This window comes from Ostrinia nubilalis, chromosome 9, assembly GCF_963855985.1.
Source record: "Ostrinia nubilalis chromosome 9, ilOstNubi1.1, whole genome shotgun sequence".
Lineage (NCBI taxonomy): Eukaryota > Metazoa > Arthropoda > Insecta > Lepidoptera > Crambidae > Ostrinia > Ostrinia nubilalis.
The window spans coordinates 7288488-7310879 of record NC_087096.1 but is presented as its reverse complement, the minus strand read 5'-3'; the positions used below and the strand labels follow the sequence as shown (position 1 = coordinate 7310879).

General features: G+C 38.8%; 1 protein-coding gene across 1 annotated transcript in view; it reads right to left on the bottom strand.

Annotated features, from left to right (window-relative positions):
* LOC135074831 (uncharacterized) overlaps nucleotides 1-22392 on the bottom strand; it is an 83932-nt gene that overhangs the window by 9403 nt on the left and 52137 nt on the right. The window lies entirely within an intron of this gene.

Genomic DNA, 22392 nt, shown 5'->3' with positions numbered 1-22392 from the left:
GGAATTTCTGGGTCACTTTTAACCACTTTAGGTTCGTATTACACAAGAACTCTCAAAACTTAATTCAATCTCAGTCATAAATTCTGTCCTGTCATTGGCCTATTAATATTGAAAAAAATGAAATTCAAAAAATCTATGCTTGAGACTGAACCTAGTCTTAGAATTTAATCTTAAAGTTGTTGTGAATAGGGTTGGAAATTCAAATTAATCAATCATAGCACTTAACGATGACCTTTGTCACCCTCACCGAGGGATAACTAAAGTTTAAACTAGTTCTGTTAACTTTTGAATAATGCATTTTTGGTTAACCCTAGAATAGTCAACTCGGTTAGGCAAACGTCGCAACTCGCAAACTAATTTGGTGTAATCAGCGTTTGACTAGTTAGGCATGGGAATGGGATTAGGCGTAAACCATGTCAAAGCGAATGCGAGATTCGATCTTAATTGCAATCATCGGTGTAAACGAGCAGACCACAGCTCGACACTTCGAAATAAATCGTAACTTCTTTCAGATGATCAGAGTGCTGTTTGCAATATAATATGGGTATAGCCTGACCAGGAACATAAAAACCCTGGCATAGAGGCGCGTCAATTGCATTTGATAGTGCAACACTTAGTACAGTCGTACCTGTGTTAAATTAATAGGCTAACTTTATGTATCAGGATTCAGGATTACGGGTTAATTTGATATTTTCATAAATTAACGAAAAAATATTATTATAGGTAACCTGGTTTAAATAAATTAAATGACACCATCAATCGAGCTAGTAGTAAATTTATTTTATTATTCATCAATAATCAAATTCAGAACTTGAATATTCAACTGCAATGTCTGCTCATGAACGCTTCAAACTCGGTACATCTTTCCCAATTCCATAAAATTCAACACTTAGAAAGTGACAAAATTTTTTAAAATAGGTAGTTGAAACAAAGCACAGCTAATTTTCATAGTGGACTTGTACTATACGATAAACATGTCAGTCAATGAGGATCATTTCGATTTTTAGCTGTGAATGCAGTTTTATAGGGCTAAGAAATCCTTAATACACAGTCCAAAAATTTTTGTTCTACGACAAAAATTGACGAAGTTATGGCCAAATTACTAAAAAAGTTCACTGACTGCCCGGCGCGGGGACGATGACGTCACTATGTCCGATCCGAACGCTGCCGGCGTACTGCGTGGATAGAAAATATTGTTTTCTAGCCAAACTATCAGTTTTAGAGAAAAACCTGTAATGACATTTATTCATCAGAATAAAGTAAGCTATCGATAGGTAATTTTTTAAAATAGAAATTGTGAAAAATAACGCCAAAAATTCATACGCTCATACGATTCAATGGAACGCAAATACGCGATTCGGGTCTCCGCGGTGGTATATTTGGCGATTTATTCAAATAAAGTGTTCATAAAAGTGTTGTTAGAGTCATATCTTCTTCCAAGTAAAATATAAAAATGGATAAGTATTAATTTATTTACTTCTAACAATAAGGTATAGCTGAGGCAGATACACTCTGCCTAGGCTACAAGACATTGCTATGAAGATCATTTCGATTTTCGATGTACACGCAATACCTACCTGTTATTTAGTTTTTCTGAGTTAAACCTACGTACCTACCTATCTATTCGCCGTTCCCATGGGCGGGCCAGCTGCTGCAGGAAAGGACAGCTGCTCCCTCCTGGAAATCTATTTAATATTAGCTTAGAAGCTGGGTATGACTCCCCCGCCCCCCTCCTCTCCCCAGGTCATAAGCTGGGCATGACTTCCCCCTCGGCCAGAAGTTGGGTATGATTTACCCCCCCCCCCCCCCCCCCCAGGCCAGAAACTGGGTATGACTTTACCTCTCCCCCTCCCCCCAGAAGCTGGGTAAGGCTTTCCCCTCCTCCCAGGCCATAAGCATAAGCTGGATATGACTCCCCTTCAGCCAGAAGCTGGGTATGACCCCCCCCCTATGCCAGAAATGCCAGAAACTGGGTATGACTTGACCTCCCCCCCCCCCCTTCCCCCCAGGCCAGAAGCTGGGTAAGGCTAGCCCCTCCCGCCAGCCCATAAGCATAAGCTGGGTATGACTCCCCCTCGGCCAGAAGCTGGGTATTACAAACCCCCCCCCCAGGCCAGGAACTGGGTATGACTTGACCCCCCCCCCCCCTCCCCCCAGGCCAGAAGCTGGGTAAGGCTAGCCCCTCCCCCCAGCCCATAAGCATAAGCTGGGTATGACTCCCCCTCGGCCAGAAGCTGGGTATTACATACACCCCCCCCCCCCCCCCCGGCCAGAAACTGGGTATGGCTTGACCCCCCCTCCCCCCAGGCCAGAAGCTGGGTAAGTCTAGCCCCTCCCCCCAGCCCATAGAAACTGGTTATGACTTGACAGCTATGTATGACCCCCTCGGCCAGCAGCTGGGTATGACTTACCCCCCCCCCCCTCACCCCCCCGGCCAGAAACTGGGTATTAGCATCATATTATGTATTATTATGTTCAATACAAACAATCATTAACTTACACTCACCCCAACCGCGTCTCCGCATTGCATCGAATCCTATGAAAATGTGGTTTTTGGACATAGCGATAATTATTTTTCACAATTTTTATTTTTAAAAATTACTGGTCGATAGTTTACTTTATTTTGATTAATAAATGTTATTAAAAGTTTTTTTCTAAAAGTGATAGTTTAGCTAGAAAAAAATATTTTCCATCCCAATAGTACGTCGGCTGCGCTCGATTCGGATATAGTGACGTCACGCGGCCCAGCGTACATTGACTTTTAGCGGCAAAAACGGCCTATGTTTATTACTTAATATCTTCGTAAGTAATGGTCCGATTTGGATAATTCAAAAAGATATATCTTTCTTATGTCTTAAGGCTTGGTATTTCTGCTAAAGTAGGTATTTCGCGCTGTCAAAATCTGCGCGCGCAATACTTCGCCGAAGACAGCGCGCCAAAGAGCTCTCGCGGCTACACAGTATAGAAATACGCAGTTTAGAAATACGCAGTTGGTTAGGTTAGGTTGTCTTCCTTCCGTTCAAGCGTCACACTCACAGCACTTTCTAATACAAATCATATCCAAGTGATACAAATTAAAACAACTTTCAAAATTTTTGGGAATATATTTTAGAATCGAATAAATATAGAATATAACTGCCAAAGTAAACACGGTTCAAAGAGGCGTGGCGTCACCCGACCTTCCGGAAGTTCCGCGCCGGCTAAAAGAATTTCAAGATTACGTCACCCGACCTATCGGTAGATCCTCGGGAGCTTGAGCGATTGGAAAAACATTTTATGATCAGTTACTCGTAGTAGCGATTATTTAGAGCTTGGATAATAAATTATAGTTGTTGCAATTCACAAAGCTTTGCATGTAGTTAATTACATTAATCAGTACACGCATCAATTTTGTTGAGTCTTTTTGTTTATTAATAAATAAAAATATCATACTAAAATTGCATACATATTTGTTTGTATTGGTCTGGGTGTTTTCTTTCCATAATTTATGTATAACGTATGTACGGGGCTCTGTATCGAAAGTCACTATGAGCAATGAGCATCACACACGATTACCTGGAGTGCATTACCGCAGCAAAATTTTTATAAATGTTGTGCTTTAGAGAGTCGAGAGTATAGCAGATAATTAGTCCATCGTGAGCAGAAATTTGTCCACTAATAGCAAAATTCGTTCAAATTATAGTTTTAAAGTTATTAGGAAAACACAGATTTTGCTGGGGTAACGTTTCAAACATTACCCTGGCAAATTTTTTTTTTGAAAGTCGTTCTATCCCGGAACCAAATACATGGATAGATAGCTCTTGTTGCGTAGTAATTTGTCCACGAATAGCAAAATTTGTTCGTGTTCCGGTTCTCAAGTTATTTAGAATTTTGCTGGGGTAATGTTTTGTGATGTCCCAGATCTCGTGAATGGCTCAACGCAGAAGTTTGAAAAAAATACCAATGATAGACCTTGATATGTCCAAATTAGTTCAAACATTAGTCATTGATTTGAATGATAAACACCAGGATTTCAGAAAATCAGATAAAACGGATTTGTGAGTAAACCAGTACTCTTACAATCGAATAAAAAGGTGTAGCATGTACCCTTGGTACACCTTTATAACCACAGTATGTTTTTGGCTAAAAGATTCTTCTATCTTGCAGTTTAGACTTTTATTACAGACCTCAGACAGTATTTTTGGAAAACTTTTACGCATGGTGGAGGAAGGGACGCTCTAGAGACTCAAGTCTAGAAGGACTCACATGAACTCCAAGTTTTAAATCCGTTGACATCTCCTGCATCTGCTTTTTGGCTAGAAGATTCTTCTATCTTGCAGCTTAGACCTTTAGCTACAGACCTTAGACAGTATTTTTGAAACATTCTTACGCATGGTGGAGGAAGGGACGCTCTAGAGCAGTGGTTCTTAACCGGTGGTCCCTGGAGGCATTCCAAGTGGTCCACGATATGCACTTGCACACCTTGGTCAAAACCACTTTTAACTGATTTTTGCAGTCAAACTGGTTTTGGCCGATTATGAGGTGGTCCCTGACAAGACAGAAATTTGGTAAAATGGTCCCTCATGACTTAAAGGTTAAGAACCACTGCTCTAGAGACTCAAAACTACAAGGATACACATGAACTCCAGTTTTAAATCCGTTGATATCTGCTGCATCTGCCATGTTTTTGGCTATAAGATTCTTCTATCTTACGGCTTAGACCTTTAGCTACAGAGTTACAGACCTTAGACAGTATTTTTGTGAAAATTCTTACGCATGGTGAAGGAAGGGACGCTCTAGAAACTCAAGTCTACAAGGAGTCACATCAACTCCAGTTTTAAATCCGTTGACATCTGCTGCATCTGCCATCTTTTTGGTTAGAAGATTCTTCCATCTTGCAGCGTAGACCTTTAGCAACAGACCTTAGACAGTATTTTTGTGAAAATTCTTACGCATGGTAGAGGAAGGGACGCTCTAGACACTCAAGTCTACAAGGAGTCTCATGAACTCCAGTTTTAAATCCGTTGACATCTGCTGCATCTGCCATCTTTTTGGCTAGAAGATTATTCTATCTTGCAGCTCTGACCTTTAGCTACAGACCTTAGACAGTATTTTTGAAACATTCTTACGCATGGTGGAGGAAGGGACGCTCTAGAGACTCAAGTCTACAAGGAGTCATATGAACTCCAGTTTTAAATCCGTTGACATCTGCTGCATCTTCCATCTTTTTGGCTAGAAGATTCTTCTACCTTACAGCTTAGACCTTTAGCTACAGACCTTAGACAGTATTTTTTATTATTTATTTGTGTCAGTGTGCTCTTCTAAAGAGTGTAAGACGATTGTATGTAGGATTGTAGGTACTATTAAAATGTAATTTTAACTCATTGGTTTTGTCTCATATTTGAGGAATGTACTATGTATCATGAGTAGAGTCTTCGTTTAAAAGGATGCGAACGATTTAAATTTCAATAGGTAGACAAAATTGATAATTCTTAATTATCAAAAATTTAAGCTTTCTCCAGTAACACTGATATTATTATACTGTGACTCATCAAAGTCATCATTGTCAAAAATATTGACAAATCGCGAACTGTCACGGCCAAAAAACTGACACGCGTCCGTCCTCCGTAAGCGCCACCGCGCGACTGATTGAGATTGTCCAAGCCGTCATGGACGATTTTTTCCACATTTTTTAACATAGTAACTAAATAAAACGCAATATAAAAATTTCATCCGTTAAAAGCCCTCAAGTTATTTCTGAACTTTAGTTTAGTAAAAGATTTAGAATCTCAAATTGCTTATTTTAAAAATAAAACCATAAATAGAAAACGAATAGAGGTAACTTTGGGAATTTATTCTATCGAGTCAACTTCATCAAATCGTGTTTCCATCCGTTAATAGCCCTAGAAAATATCCTCAACTATGCCCAATAAAAATCTTAGCCTTAAATTTTACTGTTTAGTACCTCAAAAATGAAAAATGAAAACCTTATTTTCGCCATTTTCTCTGCTACCCGGCCTTAAAGATTAACGTAGATACTAGTTTTATTGAATTTTCTACAACAGTACTGATCCTCATTTGACAACCTTTGTCGGAAACATTATTCAATGAAAATATTGTCCGAACCCTTAGTATTTCTCTTCGACAAATACTTTAACACATTGTGAACCACTTTTCTTTCACGACTATAAAAAGATTTTAGCAATTTAATTCACAAAATCATTTGCGTATATTTAAAATAAAGTTTGTTTACACTTTGACAGCAATAGACTGACATGCAAGGTGACATGTCAATGAAGTTTTCAGTTACTGTTGCCATTAAAAGAAATTAGTACCATTAGTTTTCCGCAACATGGCGAGGGTTTTTATGTTCCTGGTCGGGCTATAGAAGCTTCTTCAGTTTCAATCGGACAGAGTGACGAGTCCGAAAAAAACACTTCTATACAAAAAAGAGGCTAAGAGCTCTTATATCATCTTCTTCATCTTATATCGAGCGTGCTTATGTACCTACCTATTACAGTGCTTGTATTTTAATTTTATTACTAGTAGTAATAGATTACCTGCGTGCGTTGTCTAGGACGTTCCTGACATGACACTATAATTTTATTTGTTGATTTTATGGTTGTATCAATAAGTGAAGTGAAAATAATTAGGGCTTTTTAATTAATGAAAAATTTTAGTCACATTAAAGGTAGAGTCATGTCAACACACGACTATAAAAAAGTAACAATAATGTAGTATAGCAAGTGAAATACAAATGTATGAGAACGTAAATAAAATGACAGTAATTAGAACGGAAGGATCTGTGCGCTGCTAATTTTCATTCGTAATGAACATTGTATAATGTGCATAGCGATAGTCGACAATTGCGATGTACGAGAATGTACAAAAGAACGATTAATGTAATAGAGTATGCTGAAAAAATTGGGATAAAGGTGCAACGAAATGGGAACCACTTTAAAGGCCAATATAGGTAAAGCAATTTTATACAGCACAGCCAAAAGAAGCTTCGTAACATACCTAGGCATACTGCATTATCATCTAACAATACGAGAACTATCAAAACCGTTCACAAAACCCTGACTTGGCATTTAATTTGGAATCGAGAAATGAAAACTAAAATCTAAAAATGACAACAATCTAAAGATAGGCGTGACTAAAGTAATATCAGTTTTACTACCCCAAAATCCATAGTACAATTTAATTAATGCACCGTTTGCTTTCCCTAACCAAAGAAAAATAAACATTAATAACACAAGCGCGTCGGGACCTAGCACGAGCCGCCTCCGTCGGTTCGCTCGAATTGGAAAACGCAAATATTTGGTGGTGCCCACTACTGTAGATTGTGTAGAACTAGATCACGGTTTAGATTATTAAGTTACTTCACGAGATTGAGTTTCGTGGGAGATTTTACTGGTTATATTAACATACAGGCTACGAAGATATTGATGATTTATGATAACATTGTGAACTGCATTAATGAAATTGAGTAATTTCATTAATGAATAAAAGTAGGGGAGAGCGGGGCTGAAAGTGCCGGGGGTAAATTGTTCCGACGCATATATCTCGAAAACAGAAATGTATGGGTATGATGAAAAAAAAATTGAGTTTCAGTTCTATGTATGGGGACCCCCAAAATTTATTGCTTTTTTTCTATTTTTTTGTAAAAATCTTAATGCACTACTGGCACTACACAGAATACATCTACATACCAAGTTTCAACAATATTACTTTTATAGTTTCGGGAAAAGTGGCTGTGACATATGTTTGAAATAATGACATAAGTACAGGTAATTTGTTTTTTATATAATTTTAGTATTTAGTATTATAAAAACTGTCAATTTATTATAAAAAGTATAATGAATAAAAAAGTTATTGTTAAACTGATGTCTTTTAAACTCTAAATTAGTTTACATTCATGTAAAACACCTAGCATTATCAACGGAACAACCGACCTCAGCCTCGGCACATCTTGCCCCAAAGTGGGGCTGGTAGTGCCTTGCCGCCGCTGAGTAAAAAAATCACTTTTTCTTAAAAACTATTTAAAATGCATATTATATATAGGTAAATTTGTAAAATATATTAAATTTGCTTTAGGATGCACCACTACTCTCAGACATAGCACTTGTTTTATCCGAATCATTTAAGGATTTGTGAAAATCGGCACTTTCAGCCCCGCTCTCCCCTATGTAACACTTTAGTAACATTTCCTATGTTTTATTCTATAATACTTTGATGTCATTCAGATAAAAGAAACAATGAAAATGGGTCGGCCACTATCCGTACGTACAATAAATAATCGTTCTAGTCACATGATGCAGGTAATTAACTGCAATACATAAACAGATACAGATTAGCAATTCCAGCTAAAATAGGTACGCTTTGAGGGTCACATTATCAACAATAACGTAGCACAGGTCAAACAGGGTGACTTCAATTTGGTGTCACATTTCGGAGATAACAAACTTGCAAAACAAAAAAGAATAATATGATAAAGAATTGACACACTAAACTCATGTATTTAACAGACCTACTATGGTGACTAGATGTCAAATAAATATATTAAGAGGTAGGTTACATTATTTATAAAATTGATAAGTACTGCATCGTTCAACTTACAAATTGAAAAATACCAATATTGACTGACACGTTATAATATCCAGTTTGTCTTTAATGCAATTACGATACCATTAAAAACAGGTCAAGCTGAGAATGAACGATGTTTTTTCGTTTATATCCATAGATAGTTAACACATAGAAGTGTCTATGTGTTAAGTATCTATGGCAGGGTTTCTCAAACTTTCGGCTCCATGAACCCCTGTAAAAGGTTCAAGGTGACAGCGAACCCCTTAAATAGCCCCTTACTTAAAATTAACTATTGAAGAAAACAAGGTTACTTGTTTTTTGTCGCAAATGGAGTCAATTTAGGCGTAATTTTGGACAATTTTAATTCAGCCACCATTACGTAAATCTTTTCGCGAACCCCCTGCCCTCGAATGGCGAACTCCTAGAGGTTCGCGTACCCACTTTGAGAAACCCTGATCCATGGATATAAATGAAAAATAATTGCATGCATTAGGCAAATACATCATACATTCCAGTAATTGCCAAACCGTGACGCTCTCTGCGCGCGCGATCAAATATCTGTCATGCCCAAGAAAAATGGCCTTATTTCCTTGCCGGTTGCGAAATTGAATCCTGCCTAATATCATGTTGTTATCGTGTTGTCGTACAGTACACCTGTCATCGATCAATCTTGGATGTTCAGATTAAGTGGGTAATTTCACGGCAGACGCACAGCCGACGGATATGAAACGCGAGTGGGTCGCGACCCGGCGAGGGCTGTCAGCTGGTGACATTAGTACAATGTGGTCATTGGTAATGGTCATCCTTTTTATCGCAGTTAAATATCTACAAAACGGAGGTGATATAGCCAGTTTCTCTCTGGTTGAGAACTGGGAGAAGGTCGCTTCCACCTTCGGCCTAATCATTACTTTCCAACAGGTGAGATGCAGATCAAGAGATTCATTAGAGCCCGAATTATGAAACTTGTAAATTAAGAAAACAATAATTTAAGCCTGTGGTTAAATAGTGTACTAATTAAAATTCAACTAAATAATTTTGCTTGAGTAAGTCTATTGTTAAAGTGAAAATCGAGTTTCGAGTCACGTTTCAAAAATACAGCTTGTATTAAAGTACTAAGTCTAGAAGTCCATATTTCCAGTCCAATTCTGTATCCCTGAACTTCAGTCCAACAGCCAGCTGTCAAATATATAGCAATAAGCGTCAACCCTACGGGCAATACTCCAGGAAATGGAAAAACACTTCGTTCACAACAGACGGTGAGCATCGGGAAATTGTCCTATGCTATTGTCGGGCGGGAGAAACACATTCATTTCGAATGACGCTATAAATGGTATCAAATAAATAAAAGATATTCAAATTTGGTGGTCTTTTATGTATACCTGAGGGTTATTACTGATAGTGGAAGTAGATAGTAACCCGACATAATAATAATATTATAACGTATGTAACAAAATAAACACGCAGTCTTTTCTGCCAGATATCGTTCCGAGATCTTAAGTGTCAAAAAAACTACAACTTTTGGTTGGAAGCTCCTCATAGGCTATTATGGACTTATTGAGGAAGAGCCTGGCCATAATACTCTACATTACTCAATATAAATTGAGTAGGGGAGACTGGGTACGGTTGAAACAATTTTGCTTTTATTGTCTATAATTTTGTTGTTTAATAACCAAGTGACGATTACGATACGTGAAATTGAAATTTGAAGTTTTAGCTATGATATGGCTGTATCATTATAGTTGCCGGGTTACTATTTATAGAAATATATGAAATTTAAAAAAAAAGAAATTTTGTTTTAACCGTCCCCATGCCAGGGGCGGTTGAAACAGCGATTGGGATCTGTTGAAATACATACAAATAATACAATAAGTACTAATAAAACATGTTTTATTTATAATTAATACTACGAATATTAAAATTATGGTACCACATGACGACATTAATCAGTCTAAGTATTTAATATTTCTAAAACAATAATTAGCCTTTGATAAGTAGTAAACATTTAAAAAAATAACAGAAATATGATTGACTAAATGATATTTCCAAACCTAATAAACTTTAATAATAAAATAATATTAACATTTTGAATAAAGTTAACGAAAATCTTTTTTTTTTTCAAACCATACTTTTCCGCCGCTTTCCGCAGTGAATCTCCAGCTTTTACCTCCTCTTATGCTTTACTAAGTCAATTTCCCCTCTGGAACCACCTAAATGTTATGTATTTGTTTATGCTAGGAAGTGCTTATTAATCAGGTTGTCAGCGTATTTTAGCATAATATTACTGCGTAACGTTGAACTCACATACATTTCCATACAAATTACCATGACAAAAATGCGACCCTATCGCCTGCCTTACAATTTTAGGATTAGAAAAACCTCACAAAAACAAGTTCTGAATTCTACTGAATTTACTTAACTAACTATTTTTTATAAAAATAACTTTCCAATACCGATAGTTTTTGGAATAAATTACGATACGAATACAAGGATCGACTCATCATTACTCACTAAAATAAAGTTACATAATTCATAGCTCTAAACGAAATTTGTTTTCAGGCGAAATATTGTGCCTGTAGCAACGTGACTATAAATAACTAATCAATATGTCAAAATCCTAGTTCACAGGCAGTCCCAAGTTCCATTTGCCAAAGTAACAAGACTACGTGGGCGTGGGTCATAAATACCTAAATACTTTCAGATACAATCCCCCATCTAGTCAAGGAGAACTTTACCTCATTTATTATGCCAATATTATCGGGGCAAATATCGATGTGATTGTGAATTAGCACTCTCGGGACAGAGGCCAATCGACTTCGAACTGTGAATAATTAATATGAAATATGCAGATCGATTCGAAACGCCTCAAGAACCCCCACTTTGTGAATTTGCAATTGGTTGGAATGGTGACGTCATTCAGTACTTTCCCGCACAACTTTCTTTGTTATCACCGTCTTCCATCGTGTGGGCTGTTAAAGTTGTGATAAGACTTTATGTGCCGCTCTGGGCGTGTGATATCGTACTGTTACATCCCTCTGATGTACATAAAACCCCTGATGCCCAGAAAATCCTGCGGCATCAGCATTTTTGCCCGAGTTGGCTCGCCCGCTTCACGGGCTCGCCAGTTCTTCGCTACCACTCGTGCGTGACGGCTGCCTCTTTCAAATCCAATCATTGTATTTTATTTTAGCTAGAATAATTAGCCTTTTTTAAAAAGACTCTATCAAAGCCCGGCCTAACATTGGTGGCAGCTCAAGGGATTTATAAAATCCTCGGTACCGCGTCCGAAGTATAGTATAGTGAACAAACAGTGTGTGTGCAAGTGATCCAAGTTCGAACTCAGAATCTCACCGTATCTCACTGTATCTCGCCGTATCTCACCGTTTCTCGTCGCATCACACTGCATCATCGCTGTACCTCTTCGTGTCCCGCTACATCTCACCGTGTCCCACTGTGTCCCGCTGTATCTGCTGTGTCCCACTGTTCCCGCTGTGTCCCGCAACCGTCGTCGAACTCACCATCATCGCTGGCCCTGAAAGAAAATACTTACCATCTCCACTGCATCCTGAAGAAGAATCTCATCGCTGTATCCTGCTCCGCCGTATCCCGATTTGCCGCAACCTGAAATAAATATCATCCTAACTCAAGACAATCAACGCGTAACACCGTGCCTGAGACGCCCTTATCGCTCCGGAATGCAGCCGCTTCCCGTCGTCGCGCTCACGTTCGCCGTCTACGCAACATTGTAGTGAGTCTGGCCTTTGTTCTTTGTACCTTATCTAATATTCAATTGATTCAATTCTTTGTGTGGCGTTGTGACCAATTTTATCGTGTATTCCTTTTGTAATCATTTACGGTTTAAGAAGTTTAACTTTACATCAATTCAAAATGTCAAAATCAGAGTTCAGAGTACCCAAGGACGTGCTCCCCGTACCGGTAGACGTGGACTTGCCAATGTCGGAGGACGATAGAGCCACAAGCCCAGTAGCGGACGTCCAAAGGGAAAAAAGGGGCAGAAAACCTGCTCCCTCAACTATTGCAATGAATTTAGACCTCAGTATCCTCCTAAAATTCATAAAGCCATACGATGGCAGTAGAGAAACCTTAAACTCTTTTATCATAAACTGCAACAACGCCTACAACTTAGCCACGGAGACCCAAAAACATATAGTTTTTAAATACATATTATGCCAACTTCAAGGGAAAGCGGAAGTCGCGTGCTCCATAAAAGAATTCACCAATTGGGAACAATTGAAAGAATTCTTGAAAACTCAATTCAGTGAGCGTAAACATTATGCGCACCTGCTAATGGACCTCCAAGAGAGTAAGCAGAGCGGTAATGAAAACGTCAGCCAATACGCGCTCCGAGTCGAGACATGCCTGTCCCAACTCCTGACGGAGATATCGTTGTCACAAACTAAAATCAAAGAAATTCCCGGTAGGACAGCCGCAATGGAGGATCTCGCTCTCCACCATTTCTTAATGGGATTACATCCCCGTATCTCCAATATAGTGAGATGTCGCTCACCATCAACCCTCAACGAAGCCGTAAACCTCGCCGTATCCGAAGAACGGATACAACAGACTCTATACAAAAAACCTGTTCCCGACCAAAGACCCAACAACAATAACAATAATCGATTCACGAAACCCCGTCAGAATTTCAACAACCAACAACAAGGTTCTCAATTTCAATCTCAACCTCAACCTTCGGGTTCCAACTCCACTGTCGTATGTCGATACTGCAAAGCCCCAGGGCACACTATCGACGTCTGTCGAAAACGAGAATACAATAACAGAATGAGGGGTCAAAGGCCTCCATTCAACACCCCAAATCCTCAGTTCCGTAGGGTCAACTTCAACCAGGACCAACAGGAGGACGACGAGGGTCATGACGAAGTTGACTTCAATCCCTCAGAAAATTTAAACGAGTAGTGGACTCCCGGCGGTGTCCCGCGAGTCCAAAACGCAAACCAACCCTGATTCCAAATGAAAAGACACCCACTGTATCCACTGCATCCACTGTATCCACTGCATCCACTGTATCCACTGTATCCACTGTATCCACTATATCCGCCGAACCAAAGGCGACCGCTGTACCCACTGTATCCGCCAAACCAAAGGCGACCACTGTATCCACTGCATCCACTGTATCCGCCAAACCAAAGGCGACCACTGTATCCACTGCATCCACTGTATCCACTGTATCCGCCGAACCAAAGGCGACCACTGTATCCACTGCATCCACTGTATCCGCCAAACCAAAGGCGACCCCTGTATCCACTGCATCCACTGTATCCGCCAAACCAAAGGCGACCACTGTATCCACTGCATCCACTGTATCCACTGTACCAAATGCAAAATCTACTACACCCAAGCGCAGGCCTTCCCTGACGACTCCGCTAACTGAAAAAAACACACAAATTTACGAAATATCATTTGATCCCTCAATCAAATCGTTACCACACGTTGTAATCAACACAGCCGCTTCTGAAATGCCACTGTCGCTTTTAATTGACACAGGTTCTTCAATAAGCCTACTCAAAAAGTCGTGTATCAAACCTCAAACTCCGCTGAACGAGGAAAAGCTCAAACTTAAGGGCTTTAACTCTGCTGACGAATCCGTCCCAACGTTGGGCTCACTTAATTTGGCGTTATACTTAAAAGACAAACCCAAAGTTTCCATCAAACACAAATTCCACGTAGTGGGAGACATTGATTTCCCCTACGACGGCATCGTGGGTAACGACCTCCTTAACCAATTCAATGGCAGCATCGATTTCACGCGCGAAGCCCTAAAGCTTGGAAAACATATCCTGAAGTTATTCTTCACGGATCCCTATTACACCGTCCCAGCACGCTCAGAGAAAGTAATAGAGTGTTCAGTTTCTAATCCCGACCTTAAAGAAGGTGTCATTCTAGATCAGCATATATCTCAGAACCTACTAATATCAAACTGCTTAGTAAAAGTCAAGGAAAATGATAAAATTAACATAACAGTCGCCAATACTTCAGAACAGCCAATAAATATCAAAACAAATCTCAATCTTCACCTGGAACCTCTTCATACCTCTGCGTATCCTGTCCATACTAGTAGACAAACGACATCCAAACGAACTGAAGAAGTTATAAATTCACTCAGAGCAAATCACTTGAACCAAGAAGAGAGAGATGCTCTTATAGATCTCTGCTCCCAATACTCAGATATCTTCCACTTGCCAGGCGATCAATTAACTTTCACCACTGCTCTCGACCACAAAATCAAAACTACAGTCGACGAACCCGTTCACACCAAATCCTACAGATTCCCAGAATGCCATAAGCAGGAGGTAGAATCGCAAATCAACCAAATGCTTGACCAAAATATTATCGAGCCCTCTTCATCGCCGTGGAGCTCTCCCATATGGATAGTTCCCAAAAAACTAGATTCCCAAGGAAGACGAAAATGGAGAGTTGTCATCGACTATAGGAAGTTGAACAACATCACTATAGGCGAAACCTATCCAATTCCCCAAATCCATGAAATCCTCGACCAGCTAGGCAAGAGCAAATACTTCAGCACTCTGGATCTTACCTCTGGCTTCCATCAAATTCTCGTATCTCCTGAAGACGCACCCAAAACCGCGTTCTCCGTCCCTCAGGGACATTTCCAATTCAATAGGATGCCATTTGGGCTTAAAAATGCGCCATCCACCTTCCAAAAACTCATGAACAACTGCCTTTCTGGCCTTCAGGGTACACGATGCTTCGTCTACTTAGACGATATCGTCGTGTACTCACCTGACCTATTTTCCCAAATCGACAACCTCAAAATCGTCTTCAACAGAATCCGTAGTTTCAATTTAAAACTCCAGCCGGACAAGTGTGAGTTCCTCCGGAAGGAAGTGGCTTACCTTGGCCATATCATCAGTGAAAATGGCGTTAAGCCTAACCCCGACAAGACCAACGCCGTAACAGAATTTCCAGTACCCCAATCTCCAAAAGATGTGAAATCTTTCCTGGGTTTAGTTTCCTATTATAGGAGATTCATATCAGATTTCTCAAAACTAGCTAAACCCTTAACTTCCCTCCTTAAAAAGGACACGCCTTTTAATTGGCAAAACGAGCAACAACTCGCATTCGAATCCCTAAAAAACAAACTTGTCTCAGCCCCGATTTTAGCTTATCCAGACTTTACACAACCCTTCCTTCTGACTTGCGACGCTTCCAACTATGCGATATCCGCAATATTATCCCAAGGTCCCGTGGGACGAGACCGTCCCATTGCATACGCATCTCGCACTCTCAATAAGGCGGAATGCAATTACAGTGTGACTGAAAAGGAATGCCTAGCAATCCTGTTCGGCACCAAAACGTTCCGACCTTACCTCTATGGAACCCGCTTCACAATCATCACAGACCACAAACCCCTTCAATGGCTTTTTAATTGCAAGGACCCCGGGTCTCGCTTAGTCCGGTGGCGCCTAAAACTGGAAGAGTTCGAGTATAATATCCAATATAAAAAAGGCAAAGTAAACGCCAATGCTGACGCATTATCTCGACATCCTGTAAATCCAATAATCCCTACCGACTCTCCACCGCAATTAGAAGCTCCAAATCAACTTGATCCTGTCCAATCCGCTGATAACGGAAACAATGACTTACCTTTTAGTCCGCTCACGCTGGATGACCTAAATATTCAGCTCCCGCATACTTCTGAAAATGATAGTGACAGTATACCTAACATTGACTTATTAGATGATGATCGTGAAATCACATTCCCATCCAGTCCTGAGGAAACCAACCCGACTCAATCCCCTGAACCTGCAATTCCTACTACAACTACTCCTGATCCTACACCTTCTACAAGTAAAAACATTCCCGCTGAATCCAATCCTGAAATGCAAGAAAACTTACCTCCTCAGCCACTCCTAGATGCTCCCGATCCATCACCTGGAAATAAAGATACCTCACCTCTGCTCCTCCCAGCGCCTGACTCTCCCCTGCAAAATCCTGAAACACTTAACCTAAGTCCCAACTTACCTTCAAGTCCAGAACACGTAGCCCTCGGTGATGATTACTCCAAATTCCTGAAAGAAATCAATAATAAGAACAGAAATTATAACACAAAGGTGTTAGAACATAATCAATCCCTTCTGAAATCTCATGCCAAAATCCTACTAGTCCCTACGTCCATCGATTTAGACGAATCGAATGCCTATATCTCCGAAATTCTTGAACAAGCTACAGACCCCAAAGAAATACTGTATTCAGAAAAACAACTATACTCATTCGAAAGAATCCCTGACATTAATAATAAATCAATTTATCTCATCTATCCGAAAGTAAACCACTTTGACGAGTGTACTTACCCAGAAATATTCCAAACATTGAAAACTGCAAGAAACCACTTATTAGAATCAACAGATGACGTAATCGAAATCGCATTACCCGACTTTAAAAATCCATTCCAGAAACATTCTTTTGCTAAAATATACAACATCATTGTCTACCTTTTCCACGACACTAATATTACAGTAAATATCTACCACAACAATATAATTCATCCAAGCCTTAGTGAGATAAAGAAAATCCTAAGAGAAAATCACGACCTCCCGATTGCTGGCCATTTGGGTTGCAATCGAATGCTAAGCCGAATCCAAGAACGCTATTACTGGAAAGGAATGAAAAGCGACGTAGAATCATATATTAAAAACTGCACTTCCTGTCAGGAAAACAAAGCCCTAAGACGAACTAACAAGGCGCCCATGCAGATAACCACCACTTCTACTAGCCCTTTTCAAAGAATAGCCCTGGACATTGTAGGTCCACTTCCCGAATCAGGTCCCGCAAAACTTAAATATATTCTAACAATACAGGATGATCTAACCAAATTCTCAGTAGCTTATCCTTTACGTAGTGTCTCTTCCGAAGAAACAACCGACTGTCTTGTCCACTTCATTTCCCTATTTGGCATCCCAGTTTCCATTCTCACTGACCAAGGCACAAACTTTACCGCTGACCTCTTTAAAAAGACCTGTTCCTTCCTCAAAATAAAACAGATATGGTCCACTCCGTATCATCCACAAACTCAAGGAGCTCTGGAAAGAAGTCATTCGACACTTAAAGAATATCTGAAGTCTTACGTTAACGAGAACCAAGATGATTGGCCCCGTTACGTTTACACGGCTATCCTAGCTTACAATTCAGCCATTCATAGTACCACGAACTTCACCCCTTATGAACTACTGTTTGGGCACAAGGCCTTTATTCCCGATTCCATTTACAGTCAAGACCTCACTACTTATCCCGACTACGTCCGGATGCTCCAACACCGACTTAAATTATCCTGGGAACGGGCTGTTGAAAACATCGGAAAATCCAAAGAAAGATCCAAAGGCTACTACGATAGCAGGACTCGTCCCGTTAAATACAAAGTGGGAGACTTTGTATATTTGAAAAATCATGTAAGACTGCGTAAAGCACTTTCACCTATATGGAAAGGTCCATACAAGGTTATTGCTGTTCACAACAACAATACCCTCACTCTTTTAATCAATAGACGTCACGTCAAACATCACTGCGACGAGGTGAAATTAGCTGGCGTCTTTCCCAGTTCTCCTTAGTTAAGTAATATAATAGGTTAGTTATCACTAGACGTTAGAACTTACTTTTAATTTGTTTATTTTCAGCGTGTCGGCTACGGCTACGCCAAGTTTCATAACACCAATACCCACAAGTTCAGGCATCTATTTTGACTATATTGGAAAAGCCAAAATCATTAGTGGAAATTTAAGGATACTGATTCCATTAGATATTTCATATATAAGGCCGCATATACAAAATATTAATCAGGAACTGGATAAGGTCAAATTCATTTGCGAGAAAATAAAACCGCTAGATAATTCCGAGTGCTTTAACATCCTTCAACCTTTTGCAATCCGTTTTAAAGATATAATCAAAGATTATTCTTCAATAACTCATTTAATAGACAGTAGAGTAAAACGTAGCGCATGGATCCCCGGAATAGGCTCCCTTATGAAGCAGATCTTCGGTACTCTGGACGAAGATGATGCTATCAAATACGATGCGGCTATAAAACATGTACAAAACAACCAAAAGAGATTAGCTTCATTAATGAAAGACCACATATTAGTCACTACATCTGTATTATCCGCTTATAATGAAACATTAAGTAAAATCAAGGTTAACGAAGATAATCTCAGTGCAGCTATCAACAAGCTCTCAGCCAAACTTATAAATATCTCTGATACTACCAATAGTCTATTAATAACTTCTGAAATAAATGAAATTTTCACCAATTTAGAATCATCTTTGCTTACCTTATCGTTTCAGATCGAAGACATAATCAATGCAATCTTATTTAGTAATGTCAATGTCATTCATCCGTCAGTAATAACTCCGCAACAACTTTATAGAGAGCTTGCCGATAACTACCGACACTTACCCAGTGATTTGGAACTTGCCGTAGACTTAGATATAAATTTGATTCATGTTATTTTAAATCTTAGTAATTTAGTTAGCTATTATGTTAGTAATAAGATAATGTTTGTACTACAAGTGCCCCTAGTAGGTCCACGCCAGTTTTACTTGTATAATAATATACCGTTACCAACTCCTCATAACTTAACAAGACCAGACTCATTCAGCGTTGTAATACCTAGCCATAAGTATATCCTTATAACAAAAGACAAACTACACTACAATAATTTGGATTCCCTCGAAAAGTGCAAACATACCAATAAACAAAACTATATCTGTGAATCAGTGAATGTGTTCCCAACCAGTGAAAACCCCAATTGTGAAAGTGAACTATTATCTAAAGTAATAACAAAACTACCTAATCAGTGTCGAACGGAATTCATCCGTGGTAATTTGGACGTTTGGAAACCACTCCGGAATAATAAGTGGATATTTGTTCAATCCACCTTGAGTAAATTGTCAATAGATTGTTCAAACTCCGAAACGTTAGAAACTAATATTATAGGAACCGGAATCATAGAAATTCCAACATCTTGTAAAGCTTATTGTAAAGATACCCAATTGATACCAAAAAATAATGTATTAAATATAACTTTACCTTCATCTAACTTAGACTTTAATTTGATTAATGACAGTTGTTGTAATATCCGTAAATTCAAGGAAATGGCCGATGGTGTACCCAACATCAAGTTAAAAGATCTCGATCTGAATAAAGTAAATTTTGGAAAATACACTAATGATAAAATTTTAACCGAATTAAATAAAGTTATTCAAGAACCACATATCATTAAATACGGGGCACACTATTCGTCGTTTATCCTATTCCTAATCATAATTGTAATAATTGTAATAGTCTATAAGTATAATAATTTTACTAAAATAAAAACAGGCAGCATTCACGATGTCGAACAAATCGAACTCGCGATTAAATCTAAAGTAGAATCTGAATCCGAACAGAACCCGGGAACCTCATTCCCTAAAATTCGCAGGAACCTATAGATAAATTTACTTAAACCCATAAACTTAGGAGATTTAACCCCTAAGTTTATTCTTGATGGGGGGAGGTGTTACATCCCTCTGATGTACATAAAACCCCTGATGCCCAGAAAATCCTGCGGCATCAGCATTTTTGCCCGAGTTGGCTCGCCCGCTTCACGGGCTCGCCAGTTCTTCGCTACCACTCGTGCGTGACGGCTGCCTCTTTCAAATCCAATCATTGTATTTTATTTTAGCTAGAATAATTAGCCTTTTTTAAAAAGACTCTATCAAAGCCCGGCCTAACAGTACCATCAGTTGAAAGGATTACCGTGGACTTTAATTTGAAGGGTCTTAAAGCAAGTTTCTTTTCGAGTCAAGATCTCAAGGTCAAGCTTTAGATATTGAAAGAGTTTCGAAAGATCAAATAGAAATATACTGGTCATCACAAAAATAAGAAAAATCCTTCAACATTAAAATTACGTCAAAAACTTTTTTAACAACATAAAGCTTTATTTCAAGAATAATTAAATTTTTGATGTCATAATTTAAACAATCAATTGATTTAGGCCTGCAATGCCCTCACCAGAACAAGGTTTAATATTCAAAAAGTCTCATAGAAATACTTTTGTCTAGTAACTATAGAAATAGTTTCAAGTCTTATTCTAAAGAAATAATCTTCAAAGAAGTAATGACGTTTAAAGGTGCACACAGGTTAAGGAGCCTCGTTTAAAGCAGAGATACTCGTAGTAGTCGATGCTATCAGAAGTAGAATAACTTCAACCGCATCGCTGATTACGGCTTAGGTCGTGCAAAATTACCCTTGATCGATATTTAGCGAACCGCTTCCCGTAGCTCGGGGACGGCCTGAAATTTTAATGTGAACCTGATGCTATTTTCCGTGTGGCCAGTTTTCTTTTTGGTCCAGCTCTTTTTCAAGACTCGCTTGAACTTCTTGACAACGAGCGGTTTCGTTGCAGCGCTTTCGAGAAACTGCAAAGAGGTTTTAATCTGAACAGTCATCAAATATTCAGCGGTTGGAAACTATGCTTTATGAAACTTAGGACAAAGCAACGGATTCGCTGGAGAAAGTTTAATAAGCGACAGTATATTGGCATATTCTTTTACTGAGAATTTCGATTCTGAAAATTTATGAAAAATATGAAATATCTGCCCATGTACTCTTCTACATACAATTACAGACGTAATGAAAACTTGCGTACCTCACAAAGAAAAGTATAAGTATTTTATTGTAATATTTTTGCGTTACTCAAATTTTGTTACCTACCAATTGTTTTGCCATAAATAACAGTCATTTTGATTACTATACCTATGACTATACGTATGCCCATTTATTATTAGAACAGGTAAAGGATGTGATAAGGAAGGTCAAAGTGTCATATCGAGTATTGGCACAGAATATCGTCACGTATCATACAAAATAGGACTTTGTTCTGCTATAAATACGACACATTTTAAATGTGAACTTAATCTTACACAAGTAACTTTGGTTTAATTAGATCCAGCTCTAAACATTCACAATATTTCAGGCATTTCAGCGTGGTTGTCTAGCAACGTCCCCAGCTATTTGAGTTCCAAATTAGTGTCACTGAGTGGCCCAACGACAACGAGTTTCTGAGCGGGTCTCCGAGGTGTGCTGAATACGCAAACGCACGTCCTAGCCCATTATGTTACAGTTACACTGAAAATACGACTTAGTTTGTAACACAAAAAGGTTAATTTTAATTTACATAGGTACCTATATTGCAGACAGAAGTTCCTTGGCTTTTGTTACTTCGACTACCTACTAGGTTTTAAATTTATATGATATGTGTGACAATGACTATGTTGTGGGTTTCATTCATCATTATCGCTGAGATTAAATTCAAATATTAGTATTTCAACTTACTCAAAATTTCACTGGCCGTTTTCAGCGACTCCGTCCAGAGATTTATCGTTGGAAACTAACCTCCCCTCGCAAATATTAATTTACACTGGAACAAATGGATGGCCTAAAATTGCCTAACTTTGGATAAAAGCAATTAATAAAATAGTTAACTAAGTATTTTTAAATTATTCAACTTCCATCTGGCGTAGGTAATCGATTTTATTAAGTTTAAACAAATAGTAAGTTTCGTATTATAATGAAACGAAACTTTCTATTTTGATCCAATAGGTATACCCTTTGTGTAGGTAAGTTAAGTTGAGACTTTTTATCCTTTCTGTAAGCATTTAACCAACAGTTAAATTAAAAAACTGCAATTTTTCCACTGAATGACTTCAACACCCGAACCAGACCTATACCTACACTTCCACAATCAATCATCTAAAACAGCAATCTGCCAGTTCCAAGCACGGCCCAAATTAGTCGGC